Below are 14,355 nucleotides of genomic sequence, written 5' to 3'. Positions count from 1 at the left end.
AGGGTCATTCCACGTCAATTGGACCAAAAAGTGGTAGGTGGGTTCGGCGATTTTTTTGAAATTTTTCCTGTGGAAAGACCTTCCGAAGGGATGACCAATGGCGCAAATCGCAGCCCTCTAGCCCATTTTTAACGGCAGCCAGGGGGTGTCAAAGTTTTTAGTGAACCCAAAATGTCATCCATTTCAGCAGTGGATTGCTCGATAACCGCGATACCTATCAATTTTTTGTAATGAATTAATTTCACCGAGTGAAGGGGGTTTTTCAACTTTTTCAACAGATACGTAAAAATAGTGGTCAAATGGGTCAACTTTACCAATCAAAACTTTTTTTCATGTTTTAAATCAAAAAATCGCATTTTCTCGCAAAGTTTAAATTTTTTTAAATCGACTTTGTTACAAGTTACCAACCCAATTTTTTAATATGTTGTTCAGCATGAAAAGTTGTCCATAATATATTTTTTTCAGAATTTTTGAGAGTCGGAACGATATAAAACCTACGTTTTGAAACTTTTTGAGCTAATTTTTTGTACGAAAAAAAGTGGCAACACTGATTTTTATGATATCACCAAAAAGCCTTTCAAAACCTCTAACTATGGGAAAAAGTTCCATTTTGATAGGTATCGCGGTTATCGAGCAATCCACTGCTGAAATGGATGACATTTTAGGTTCACTAAAAACTTTGACACCCCCTGGCTGCCGTTAAAAATGGGCTGGAGGGCTGCGATTTGCGCCATTGGTCATATCCCTTCAAAAGCTCTTTCCACAGGAAAAATTTCAAAAAAATCGCCGAACCCACCTGCCACTTCTTGGTCCAATTGACGTGGAATGACCCTCTAGCGAAATTGCTAACTTTTTTGCAGCGATTTGAAATTGCTGCAGAAGGCGTTCTGATCAACTTAGACGGCTGAAAATTTAATCCTCTGTCATAAGTTCGACATTCCGAATCGATTTGGGTCGATGAATCGCAAATTCGAGGCGACGAATTGAGAAGGTGTATCTATCTTTTACGAGTTAGAAAATTTCAAAGGAGAAGTTGTTATAAAGCAAAGCCATTTTTTGGCCCCAGCTAGTCATCGACTCAACCACTCTTAAAATTCTGTAATAAATGTCCCAAATACAAATCTGTGGTTAATTAACCCAAAATTACAATTTTTTGGGGTTGGGTTCAGGGGTTCCCGAAGTTGTGAATAAAAAAAAAAGAATTTTAGCCTTTAGGAACCACTGAGTCCCTAGGGGGCAGGAATTGGGAGGTTTTGATGTTTGGAAAATTTTAAAACCACCATTTTGAACCTACACCTCTTTGAACCATGCTAAAAAGTTTCTTACAGTTTATTGCTGAAAGACCTCCATCCTACCAAATTTTGAGCTCGATAAAATTTTGCTCTGGTTAAGGCACTATAGCTTCACTCAGGTGAAATCGCTCGGCCATCTTTGGTGCAAAATAACAATAGAATTTTAATGAAACGTCACAGTGACGTCACTTGCCGAACAGCTGTACTGTGCTGTGATTATGGCTGACGTCATCATTTTGCACCAAAGATGGCCGAGCGATTTCACCTGAGTGAAGCTATAGTGCCTTAGCTCTGGTAACTCAAAAATCAATTTTTTCCGATTTTTCATGATAACGATATTTTGGGAACCCCTGGAAAACTAGAAACCTGCGATTAGCACCAAACGTAACGTTTTGAGGTATAAATTCAATTATTATCTTGATGGAAAAGTTTAATCAAGCTTCCCCTGTAGGTATCCGTAATTTTGAATTTTTTTTAGAGCCCCTTACTTTGGGCACCCCTAAAAAAGGCGTTTAATATGCATATTTTCTCAAATAAATTGAAGAATTCACATTTCAAATACAATAGCAAGTGCTCTTGATAATTTTTCATTTGATTTTTGAGCTATTTTGAGTCGAATTCTGAGATTTCACTCTATAAAACAGAATTTGACCCAAATAGCTCAATATCGCAGGTTTCTAGTTTTCTGGGGGTTCCCAAAATATTGAAATTACGAAAAATTGGAAAATTGGATTTTTCAGTTACCTGCGCAAAATTTTATTGAGCTCAAAATTTGGTAAGATGGTAGTCTTTCAGATATGTACTTATAAGTAATACATTGTAAAAAGCTTTTTAGCGGGGTTCAAAGAGTTAGGTTAAAAATGGTGGTTCCAAAGTTTTCCAAAAATCAAAACCTCCACAATTGCTGCCCCTGAGGCTCGAAAATAGAAAAAACACCTCGCATAACGTTTATTGTGTTCAAACAGACATTTTACGTTTAAAAAGTTTTTGAAAATAATACTCAGTGGCTCCTAAAAAAATTTTTTATTCACAATTTTGAGAACCCCTGGAGCCCGAAAAGTTATCAGTTTGGGTTAACTAACCACGGATTCTTATTTGGTACATTTATTACAGCATTTAAGAATGGTTGATCGCAACTCCTCCTTTTTAAAGAATTTTGAAATCATCATTTTTTGCATCAAATTATAGGTCTACTCGAAACTTTGTCTATCTCTTAAATTCGACCCCTTCCCAAACGGCTCAATCAGTAGCCCTCAGCAAAACTTGGCTCCTTTCCAGGAATATCAAATCGCTTCAGAAGGCGTTTCTATTCTTGATAGCGCCAAGGTCGTCCGTCTGTCTGTCTGTCTGTCTGTCTGGCCTCTTAAGGGCAGTGACCCTTCTGTCGGGTCTTTTAAAGCCGTCTGTCTGCTTGTTGGGCCTCTCTAAATTGTTCGTCGACTTATCTGACCTCTAGAAGTTGTATGACTGGCTATCATGGCCTGTTGAGTTCATTGACCCGTCTGTCCAGCTTCTCAAGGTCGTCTGTCTCTTGATCTGTCCGGCCTCCGAAGGTCATTGAACCACACTCCCGGTCTTGTAAGGTCATTGACCCACCTGTCTGGTCTTTCAATGTCGTCTTCCTGCTTTTTGAGCCTCTTGAGGTCATTGACCAGCGTGTCGGAACTTTCAAGGTCACTGACCTGCCTATCCAGTTCCACAAGGTCGTCTGTCTGCATGTCTGGCCTCTTAAGGCCATTGACCCATAAATATGGCTTCGGTTTGGTCTTCTGACTGTCTGTCTTACCTACTTCATAATATAAGCTCATTGATCAGTCTGTCTACTTCTTAAGGTCACTGACCCACCTGCTCATCCTCTCGTGATTTGGAAACAAGTGTTATAGTATATCCCTGCCTGAGCCCCCTCAGTCGTCGTGTACATCGCAGCCTCAAGAATTATATCACGTGTAAAGTATTATTTAATAGCATTTAGGTACGATGTAAGATAATTGCTTGGCTGGTAATATACGTCGAGAAAAGTATTTCGAGCAACATCGAGTTCGAGAGCGAGACTCGGTAGCAGTTGCATTCGCAATTAAGAATGAAAGGATAGTATGTTGTAAAGAACGGATTAATCTCGCGTTATTTTTTTCCCTCATCCATTTCCAGTAGCCCGTTAGAGAGTTCAGATATCATTAAAGCACATGCAATATACGTGTGCTATAAGTTGCATGTGTATTAGGAGTAGGAGTACACTTGAAGATATGGTAAATTTTGCTACATTATTGTACGTATATATCGAAACTGTTCTGTATATGGTATTGTATAAGCTGCGAGCTTCAGAGGGTACTCCTCCACTAGCCCACCGTCGTCATGTCTATTGTGGCCGTCGACAACGAGAGAGATTTTAGCTGCGCCGAGCGTTGTTTGTTGGGTCATTTGTGTTGCTGCGCGAACCAAGGTTTCATTAAGCGTCATTAAATTTTCATACTTGTTACAAAAAGGATTTCAATAAGAGTCGAGTAAATTGTTCGCAGGGGTGAGTTTAATTCTATTAAAATTCCGTTTAACGTCGTTGTCTCGACGAGAGACGAGGAAAGGTGGTTGATGACGTGCTGAGATGTAGGTATAACGTTGTATTTATAGCGAATGGGTGGGTGGTTTTGAGATACTTTTAGTGGGTTCTTTTGGTCTCGAATTGGGAATATGTACATATGAAAATATGCATAAGTATAGGCCGTAGGGTTATGTGGGCTTGGGCTTAATGTGTTGGCGTGAGAGATAGGTACATTCCTACCTGGAAAAGTGCTGACAAAGGAATCTTTACAGCTCATCTGCTCCGATCGAGCTGAAATTTGGCTTACTTAAAGAGCCTGTCACTCAAATTTCAGAATCAAGTTTTCAGCTGCTGAAGTCGTCTTTACCATTCATGTTTAATTTCTCAAAGATCCATTAATATTCTCTGCATCATCTTGATGATAAAAAAAAAAAAAAAAAACGAAAAATTGACGAGACAACTTGGTGCACATGTATGATCTTCTGGCAGAGCTGAATTATTTTCAGATTATACACGAGTATTACACGTTAACGATATTTTGGGAAATCGTGTATAAAGACGACGAAGACGACGACGATGTAAGCGTGAATAACAATGAGAATTAAATTACGCTGCTCTAAATTTACGTATACCTAATAGGATTTTGAGGTATAAAGTTCTCTTTTTTTTTTGCATTTTGCATTTTGTCGACACTGCTGCCATCATCGCTGTCGTTGTAAACATGGAAAAAACCAGCCCTGCGAGTGAAAAAAAACACCCGCAGAATTTTTTCCTCTCTTTGAAAGTATAAGTTAGTATAATGTGAACGATTTTTAGTGAGCGGTGTAGCTTTAGTTATTACGACGTGAAAATCTTCTTTTCTTAGTTAGGTACCTACTTTCAGGAGCAAGGTAGGAAGTGGAGATGAACTGAGGCATATACAACATGCTAAAGAGGTTGGTAGGTCTTACTTATAACTGAGCTGCGTAGGTAATCCTTGGTGTAGCGGAAAATTCCCTAATAACAGACACGCCGACAATAAAAGGGAGCAAAAAAATTACGTCGACCTGACGTACCTACTTGGATGAAGAGTATAAGGGGAAGGAGAAAGAATTTCGTTATATTAATGAGGAAATTTAAGTAGTAATTGTTGGAAGACAGTTTCCTCGTGCTCTTTTATCTTAATTAAAATTACTGACGCTATCGAATACCTACCTAAAGAATTTTTTGTTTTTCTATTTTTAATTTTCAAACGCTTTAGAAAGCGAATTATTTCGTTGTAAATTTCCTTATTTTTTATGGAGTGAGAGACGTGTTGGCTTGAAAGAGCAAATGGCGATGTGCCTAGATCTGGTTTAATTTGTAAAAGCAAATGAAGGGGAGTTCGACGAAAATTATTACCTATATTTTAACTAAAAAAAAAATGTGGGAGGATATTAACCAAATTCTGTGGAGACTTTCTTTTCGAGTGGAAAGTCACCCAAAAGAATGTTTCGCTACGGGAGTGCTCCTAGAGGAGATCATGTGTCTTCAAAGCGGAGACAGTTTCGAAAAAATCATAGTTTGTTCGCTCTAGCATATCTTACACAACCTGTTTTGGGAAAAATGGACGAGTTCCAAAAGATGGTATTTGAGTTTCTGCGTCGACCTAGGCCCAATGTCATTAAAAACCAAGATTACTTAAGGTTTTACTTGTATTTTGAAAATATTTTCTTCGCAAATATTTGGCATCAATGAAGCCAAAACAAAAAATTGGCACCACTGCATTCCAGAATCTTTCCCCAGTTTCAGAAATTTTTATAGCTAGAGTTCACCCAAAAGTGAGCGATTTTCAAAATTTTCTATCGCTCAATAGATCCTTGAAAGTGGTCTTGGATTTTGATAACGAAGGCCCAAGGTCGTCACAGAATTTCAAATACTATCTTTTCGGAGTGGATATAATTTCCCTCCAATTTTGTTGGGTGGGGGCTGGAACATTAGTGCCCATTGTTGACTTAGATAAATAAATTAGAAACATACTTACTCAAAATTTAAACAAAAAATCATGTTTTAAAAGAATAAAATTGTCGCTGAAATCATCTTTTAAGAGAATAAAATTTTTGCTATGTTCCCTCCTAACAAATTGAGCAATTCGTGATGCCATATTATATCTCTTGTTGCTTCACATTCACATAATGCATAATATTCTGCCAACATCGTTCTTGGAGCAACATTATCGTAGACTGGCGACGTGATGAACTGATGACCAAGTAATTAAATCAGTGCCAAAACCGTTGATTAAAATTCCACTAGTAGAGTGAGCCTTGAGATTGTTTGTTGCAAAACTTGCATCAGTATAACAAATTAACAGAGATTTTAAATCTGCATTTTTATGGTAAATCAATCTGTAATCAATGGTACATTTTACATATCTCAAAACACGTTTCAGTATTTTCCACAGAGCTTTACTAGGTTTTGATTGACAGTGACAGCATAGTTATAAATTGGACTCATGGAACGTAATAAAATACAGCATAAAAACTGCTCATCATTTATTGCCTGGGCATCACTGCAATGGAGCTCGTTGATGATTTTATCAAAATTCGTAAAATTAATCAAAATATCCTCACTGGCCATTTTCAGCTGTAAAAGTTTGTCAAAAAGATGTAATTGGTTGGCTGGACTTTTGTCTTCATAAGCTGAGTTTGAAGAATCCCAAACTCCTGTAGTGGTTTTCTTGTCACGGAAAATATTCAAGGAATATGATGACAGCTTGTTAAACAATGACCATGCCAATTTCAATGTAAATGTCATTCCATCCACATCCGTCACTTTTGGATATCACGTGTTGATGTGAATTTTGACCCTATTTTGACCCAATTGATGATGTAATTGTTGACCAATGTTGATTGACACTCATGTTGACAATTGGCCCAACACAGGGTCAAAATTTGCATCAACATGTGGGATCCAAATGTGACGGATGTGGATGGATCGACATTTGTATCAAAATTTGCATCAACATGTTATCAATACCCTGCTAGTTGCTACAAAAAAATTGAAAAATTAATTTCAAAAATGGAAATTTTTTCCAAAATGGCAATTGCTTGTGCTGAAGCAGCATCAACAAGGAGGACACCTCCAAGAGGTACAGAAGGGCAGTCTGTGCAGAATAAGAAGTTGAACATGAACTCCTTTTATTGAAGAGGTGTAATACTTTATCTAAGAGCACTTGAACTAATACATTTTCATGTCGACGACATGTTTATGTTAATATCTATGCGGAATTTGACATCAACAAATACATCCACAATATCAACATCATTTTCAAAGCTTAAGAAATCTTTGAAAATTTGGTCGAGGTTGTTGTTGATGTACCTATTTGTGGACCATCAACTTTCACATCGACATATCATCGACAACTCCAAACTATGAAAAAATGAATAATTTTGTAAATGCCATCAAAAATTTTGTTCTTCTCTTCAAACAAGGTGATATTTTAAAATGTTGACTGAACTTTTAAACGCTAAAACAAAATTTTAATTCTGAAAAATTGGTCGACATAGTTGTGGATGTAAATTTTGAGCATCGAATTTTACATCAACATGTCGACATCCGATGTCGAGGTATCAGAAATAATGAACAAATTTCAAAACTGTTTACTAACCTGGCTTATTAACAGACAGAAAATTCCTACTAAGTAAGTAACTAATTGATCACTTTTCTATCATTATATTGGAAAAAAACATGGTCGATGCAAATGTCAACTTCGACAATTGTTCTGCGGGAGTTGATGATATATTGCCTACATACCTTTCGCATCCTTCTGGTTTCTTTCAAGAATTTGTTTGGTGGAAAGTTAAGTGTGATCATGGAAATAGGCATTGTCAATAACATCAATACAGTTGATACTTCGCAAAAGTACACTCAATTGAACACTCCAGTCAGCGAGGGGCAAACGATAAATTTACGTTGTTATTCGATATTTTTTTACTTAAAAAAATGAACGAAAAAGATTTTTCAAAAAATGAAAAGGAGCAAAAAATAATTGAAGAAAATTTTATCATAGCACCAGAGTCATCTGGGCCCATAACCTGTAGAAAATAACACGTAGACGATTACTTATAAGGGTAAGGGCACCAATTATGGACCAGTCCGCAATATGGACCAGCACCCGTTCTCGTTGGTAATTAGCGCAATCTGTCAGGAAAAAATGTATTCTGATGTATTTTTCATCAAAAAAACGAATGAGACAAAAATTACAACTGTAAAGTCAAAACTCGCTGAGAAATTTACAAAAAACTGTTTTGAGACACTGAAACATTTTTTTACTGTGTTTTTCAACTTTTATTAAAATATATATGTGGTGTAATTTTCTAAATGTCATTGATGTTTATAATATCGGATGTAGTTTATTCTGCTGGAGTGATCAGTTTTTGCTAAAAATGAGGGTATGTACAGAAATTTTTGGTGCAAAGTTTTTTTTATGGGGTGCGCTAATATGGACCACCTGTGATATTTAATTTTTTTACTCATTTTTAAAGCCGCTGAAAAGGGGAATGCTTGAAATACTTTTTTTTGTTCATTTCTACTAATAAATATGATGTTTTGAAACGTAAAAATATGTTTATTTTGAAATTATTCTTTAGGTGGTCCATATTAGGCGTCCAAAATTTTGAACTGTCATTTTGACACTCGTCATTCAACAATTTTAAAAAAATATTCAAACTCAACCTGAACTGCTTAGAATAAGTTTTTTTGTTCATTTCTACAAATAAATACGACTTTTTGAAAATGTGAAAGTATGTTTATTTTGAAATTTCATAGGTGGTCCATATTAAGCGTCCAACATTTCGAACTGTCATTTTGACACTTATCACTCAACAATAAAAAAAACATACTTAAAGTTGACCTTCACCCTTGAAGTTTTGTACAGTGTTAGTGGAAGGATGGAACTTCATTTTAAGCTTTTGTAGAGGTTTCTACCTCCCATAGTTTTCAAGTGGCAATCCTCCAAAAAAAAGTGGTGCATATTTGGTGCCTCTATCCTTACTGGAGAACTAACTTTATTTTAGAATAATAATCTATACAGTCGAAGTAGTCTACGATTGGCATATTATTTGCTTGGAGGAGTGGCTATGTATAGGCGGGTACCAAGTGTAAAAATGTACCTACTTATGTAATCTTAACAAATAGGTATGTGCATTTTTAATATAGTATCAATATTTCTTTAGAAACCACACTATCACATTTTTGAGATTGAATCGCCCAACCGATTCAGGGCTTCTCAAGGTTGTGAAAATTGAGCACCTTCGTTGTCTTCTATTTTGGCCCAGGAGTTCTGAGACTGAAAGAGGTAGGAAGATGGTTGTGGTCTCAAATTCTCATTTTGAACAACTCTTAAATTATTAGGTAATATTATCTCCTTAACCACCCCCTGCTCCCATCCGGTGATCTTCAACTTTTCAGTGGTTCCCAAAGTCGAATTTTTCAGTTTCAATTTTTTCAAGTCTTGCATGATCAAACGAAGATTGTGTCTGAAATAATTTTTTAATCTGAAAAATAATATTCGTTTGATCTTGAAACTTGAAAACATTTAAATTGAAGAATTCAACTTTGGAAACCACTGAAAAGTTGGAAATTGTTGGATGGAAGTGGTTAGAGGTCGATATTTTCAGAATGGTCCAATATGAGTAATTTGATACCACAAGCACTACCACCTTCTTACCCCCTTTCAGTCAGGACTCCTTGGCCAAAACAGAAGACAACAAAGGTGCTCAATTTTTACAACTTTGGGAAGTCCTGACTCCTGAATCGGTTTTTCAATTCGATCTCAAAAATGTAATAGTGTTTTCGGGACCAGGAAATGAATAGTTCTCTTTCGAGGGAGCCTTGAAAATTTTGTATATCTTTCTGGTTCCATTCTTTTGCGATATTGAAACGATAGAGCGACTTGATGCCCTTACTAAACGTTCGTCATTCATCCCATTAATACCATACACCTCGTACACCTAACGTAAAATATCGAATTTCGCCAACTCGACCACACAAAACAAACATCCTAAAAGCCAAGACGCATTTTCGTCTCATCAGACCCCCTCCCCTCCCATCCCATTCTATTTCGAAGAAAAAACACATACACAAATAACAACGATAACAGCTGCTTCAAATATTACCCATTTGAGTAAAAATCTGCCTCATGCAGCCATAGACAACAAATCACGAGTGCATTACTTCCATAATAGCTCTCCCTACGTCACATCACCATGAGTCACCTAGAACCCACCGATGGAAAATAAAAAAAAAACAACTCACCGTCAGCAAAATTTCTGTACGTAGTTACATTTAACTGTTACCGGTAGATGCGTAGACGTACCTTCTTCGAAGAGAAAAATTTCCAGCGCTGAAGGGCGAAAAAATTGATAGGCTTAGGTATACTCGCACATCGAGTAAATTTTCTTCACTATCGAAAATTTAATCGGGCGAAATAAATTACCATAATATAATATACTGTAGGTACCTACTACACAAACACACGTACAGAACACTAAACCGACATCAGCAGCCATTAAATTACTTAGTTTGTGTAAGTTGTATGCATAAAGGCAGGTAATATTTGCCAGCTATTATGATTCAAATTTGTTTCACTATATCGTAATAATATTGTATACCTACACGTAATATAATACATATAACGTTTTACTAAATAACCATATACCAGCCTATTACAATTTTTCTTACTACCTACCGTGTAACTTAACTTATTCTCTCGTCTGTGAGATTTTTATTTATAACTTATACAAATTTATTAAACACCCCTCCAGGCTCCATTTCCTTAGAATAATTTCCATCACGAGCGTTGAAAACGTTCCACGATATACGTCTATTTTATTTTTTTCTCTTCTCCATAATATAAACGAATAAGTATCTAAAAAAAAGAACACGAGACAAACAAAAGAAATACCACTCGGCATCGTTAGGAAATATCAACCGAAAGAAACACAAACGAGAACAAAATTCCAAACCTAAACCAAATCCTAGCTTGAAAAAACTTCACATATACAAATTTCCTGGACCAAAAAAATCATCTTGTTACACTGTGCCGGTCTTTAACGTGTATAGAAAACGATATGCAATGTTGAAGAGTTTTAGGTTGTTTTTCTATTTTTTTTTTTTTTTTTTTTTTTTTTTTGTCAACATTATATGGATGAACTACGCGGATAGACCGTGGCTAATACCGAAGATATAGAATGAAATGTATAGCGCTACAGTCTAACATATAAAAGTCGTATGAAAAAGAAAGTAACTGACAGAACCCTGTGTATTCTTTGCAGGAATAATATAACAAAGGAGCCGAGTTTTTCCGTTTGGGCGTCTCATTTTTAAGGCTTTCTTATCATTTTACGCTTCAGTATGTTCGTAATAATTGCGAATGTGCGTTGGTCTCTGAGTTAGGGTTATAGATACAAATTCGCAGTGTACTACAAGCGGTATTAATGTATCCCCCCCCCTAAAAAAGAGGAATGAATACGATGACAATTTCAGTGTGTCCGTAGGGGTCTATGCACCCAAACGAAGTACCCATTTTATCCAGAAAACTATTTGAGGAGCATTACTAATGGAATAAGTCTCGTCTTTCGATGAAGTTTTAAATCATGGATGCGTTTTCCCTGAAATTTAATTGTGAAAGGGAACTCGCAGGATTTTTTTCAAACACTTTCGTGCTTAAAAGATTTGCGCGGAATATCTGAAATAATTTCAGAAATTCAACAGCTTTATGAAGTATCATAGAAATTTATTTTTGAAAGTTGGACATGATTTTCAAAATTCACCCATTTTTGACAAATCCTCAATGGTCAGATAAATATTCGAAAGTTTGGAATGATTGGGGGGGGGGTTCCAGATAGTTTGTCAGGAGGAGTTGAGTATACTTACGTGCCTGGGACGCAAAGAGAAACTATTTCAAGGGAGGGGGCGTAGAAATCTCTTGTCCAAGAATTCTCAAGTTATATGAAAAAAATTACAATTTGTTGAAAATACTGAAATAGCATTTGTTATACTCGTAGCATTTTTTTTCTTGGAAGCAGTTTTTTTCAGTTTTGAAATTTTTAAAAGCTCGAGGTATTTGCTCAATAAATTTGAAAAAAAAAAAATTCGAAAAGTTGTGATTTGAGGATTGGAAAATACATTCATTTGTAATTATATGGAAATTTTCGACTGTCCGAAGTATCTATTATTGCATTTTCACACATGTTCGAGTATATGTACAAAATTTCGTCAAAGGGCTTCAATAAGCTCAGACGGGGGGGGGGGGGTAGTATTCTTAGCCGCCCTCCCGCCCTCCGGCTGTGGGCCTTAGACAAAATACAAAATACAGTAAAATCATCTAATGAAAGTACTAAGAATTTGATTCAATTTTCTCCCAGCTTTCAAATGTTAGCGTCACACCAATCATTAGCGAAGAGTAAATTGCCAAAAATCAGAATTAATCTTACCAGAAGTTTCCACAGTAATTTATCAATCATTTAAAAAACCCGACTTTCGATAAAAGTTACCTGTAATTTACCAATAATTTAATAAAATGTTGGTCATCAGTAATTTAATGAAAAAGTGCCAGTAAATTATCGATAATTAAGTACCTGAAATTCACCGAAGGTTGCTGAATATTTACCGCAAATTATGAATTAGAGGCAGTGCCATACAAGAGTCCAGTTTTTTTTTCGGAAAAAAATTTTGATGTTAAAAAGTTTTAATTTTCCAAGCATTTTTGCTCTCTTTTTTCACTGGGATGGATGCCGATTACAAAGCCATGTCCAGCTTGTTCTAAAATTTGTAAAAACAAACTTGAAACGTCTTCAAAATTTTGTGCTGTTTCTTCACTTACTTAGGCACATCTCACTTAATTTTTTCATCTTTTTAGAAAAGAAGAGGCTTTTTTGTTCTTCTCAATCCTACATTATATAGGTATATTCGTACACTATTTACTTTAAATACTACCATACAAGCAAATTTCAGTCGCTGAAGACCCTCCTTTTTAAAAAACGAATAAATAAATGGCATATTTATTTGATTTCTGCCCTCCAACAAGCTCAATTTTGCACCCCCTCCCCAGTTCTAATAATGAGATGATAAAATTACTTGGTATGGACCCAATTATCCCCTTCTTAGGAAAAATACTGGTACTGGTAACCTTACAGATTAGAGGTCACCCTGAAATGATCAGAAAGGCTATAGTGGATAAGTAGGGTGAATTTGCCCCCGAGAGCTTCAGGCTTGATATTTGCATGGAAGGTGGGTACCCTTGAGCACCTTTTGTTGAGAAAGTTTCAGACCCCCAGACCCCCTCCCCGTTTTAGAGAACCCCACCTCCTTTCTGTAATTACAATTAAAAAAAACTTCTCAGCTCCATGTGAAGCGATTTTTTAAATTTTTTAGTATGTTGTATTCATACATCCATAAGAGGTATACCCTCAACAATTTTCACCCCCTCCCCCCATATTTTCCCCTCGAAATGGAGTTTTTTTTAGCTTTGTTTGCCTGTTTTAGCGATGATCATGATTCGGCACAAAAATGGGAATAGCATTTTTTGTGTTTTTAACCCCTGAAAAACATATATTTTTTTCAAAAAAAAATTGAGGTGATGTTATACTTATTCGTGTTCTGGGGATTCGATTCATATGGAAACGACACCTCGTTTACCAAAATCAATAATTTACCCCAGAATCCATTTTTACCCCTCCCTCCGTAAGTTTTTTCAATTTTTGACCACGGCACATCTTAAATTTTATTTTGAAAAAAATATAATATGTTTTTTAGGGGTCAAATACACACTTGAAAATGCTATTTCCATTTTTGTGCCGAATCATGGTCATCGCTATTAAAACAAGTAAACAAAGTTAAAAACTCCATTTTGAAGGGAAACTAGGGGGAAGGGGGTTAAAATGTTTGTGGTGACACCTCTTATGGATGTTTACAACATACTAAAAAATTTTAAAAAATCTGTTCACATGAGACTGGGAAAATTTTTTTATTGTAATTTCAGAAAAGGGCGGTTTCTCAAAAACAGGGGGGGGGTCTGGGAGTCTGAAACTTTCCTGACGTAAAGTGCTCAAGGGTACCCACCTTCCATGCAAATATCAACCCTGAAGCTCTCGGGGGCAAAATCCACCTATAGCCTTTTCGACTGTCTGAAATTCTGAATTTCTTATCATTAATTATTTCATTTTCACAACTGTTCGAGTACATGTACAAAATTTCGTCTGGGGGCTTTAATGAGCCCAGAGGGGGGGGGGGGTTGTATTCCTAGCCACCCTCCGGCTGTGGGCGGCTTCTGGCAAAATACAGTAAAATCATCTAATCAAAGTACTAGAATTTGATTCAATTTTCTCCCAGCTTTCAAATGTTAGCGTCACACCAATCATTAGCAAAATGCGAAAAGTAACTTTGCAAAAATCAAAATTAATCTTACCAGAAGTTTCCACAATTTACGTATCAATTGTCGCATCAATCTGATCTCGTAATCGTTGATTACTGGAAATTCGACAAAAATTACCATTACCACACCAATAT

General features: G+C 36.2%; 1 protein-coding gene across 1 annotated transcript in view; it reads left to right on the top strand.

Annotated features, from left to right (window-relative positions):
• LOC135841264 (nephrin-like) overlaps positions 1 to 14,355 on the top strand; it is a 1,354,679-nt gene that overhangs the window by 909,157 nt on the left and 431,167 nt on the right. The gene's annotated exons all lie outside the window — the stretch shown is intronic.

This window comes from Planococcus citri, chromosome 3 (assembly GCF_950023065.1).
Source record: "Planococcus citri chromosome 3, ihPlaCitr1.1, whole genome shotgun sequence".
Classification (NCBI taxonomy): domain Eukaryota; kingdom Metazoa; phylum Arthropoda; class Insecta; order Hemiptera; family Pseudococcidae; genus Planococcus; species Planococcus citri.
The sequence above is the reverse complement of the archived record's forward strand: the minus strand, read 5'-3'. Positions and strand labels throughout refer to the sequence as shown.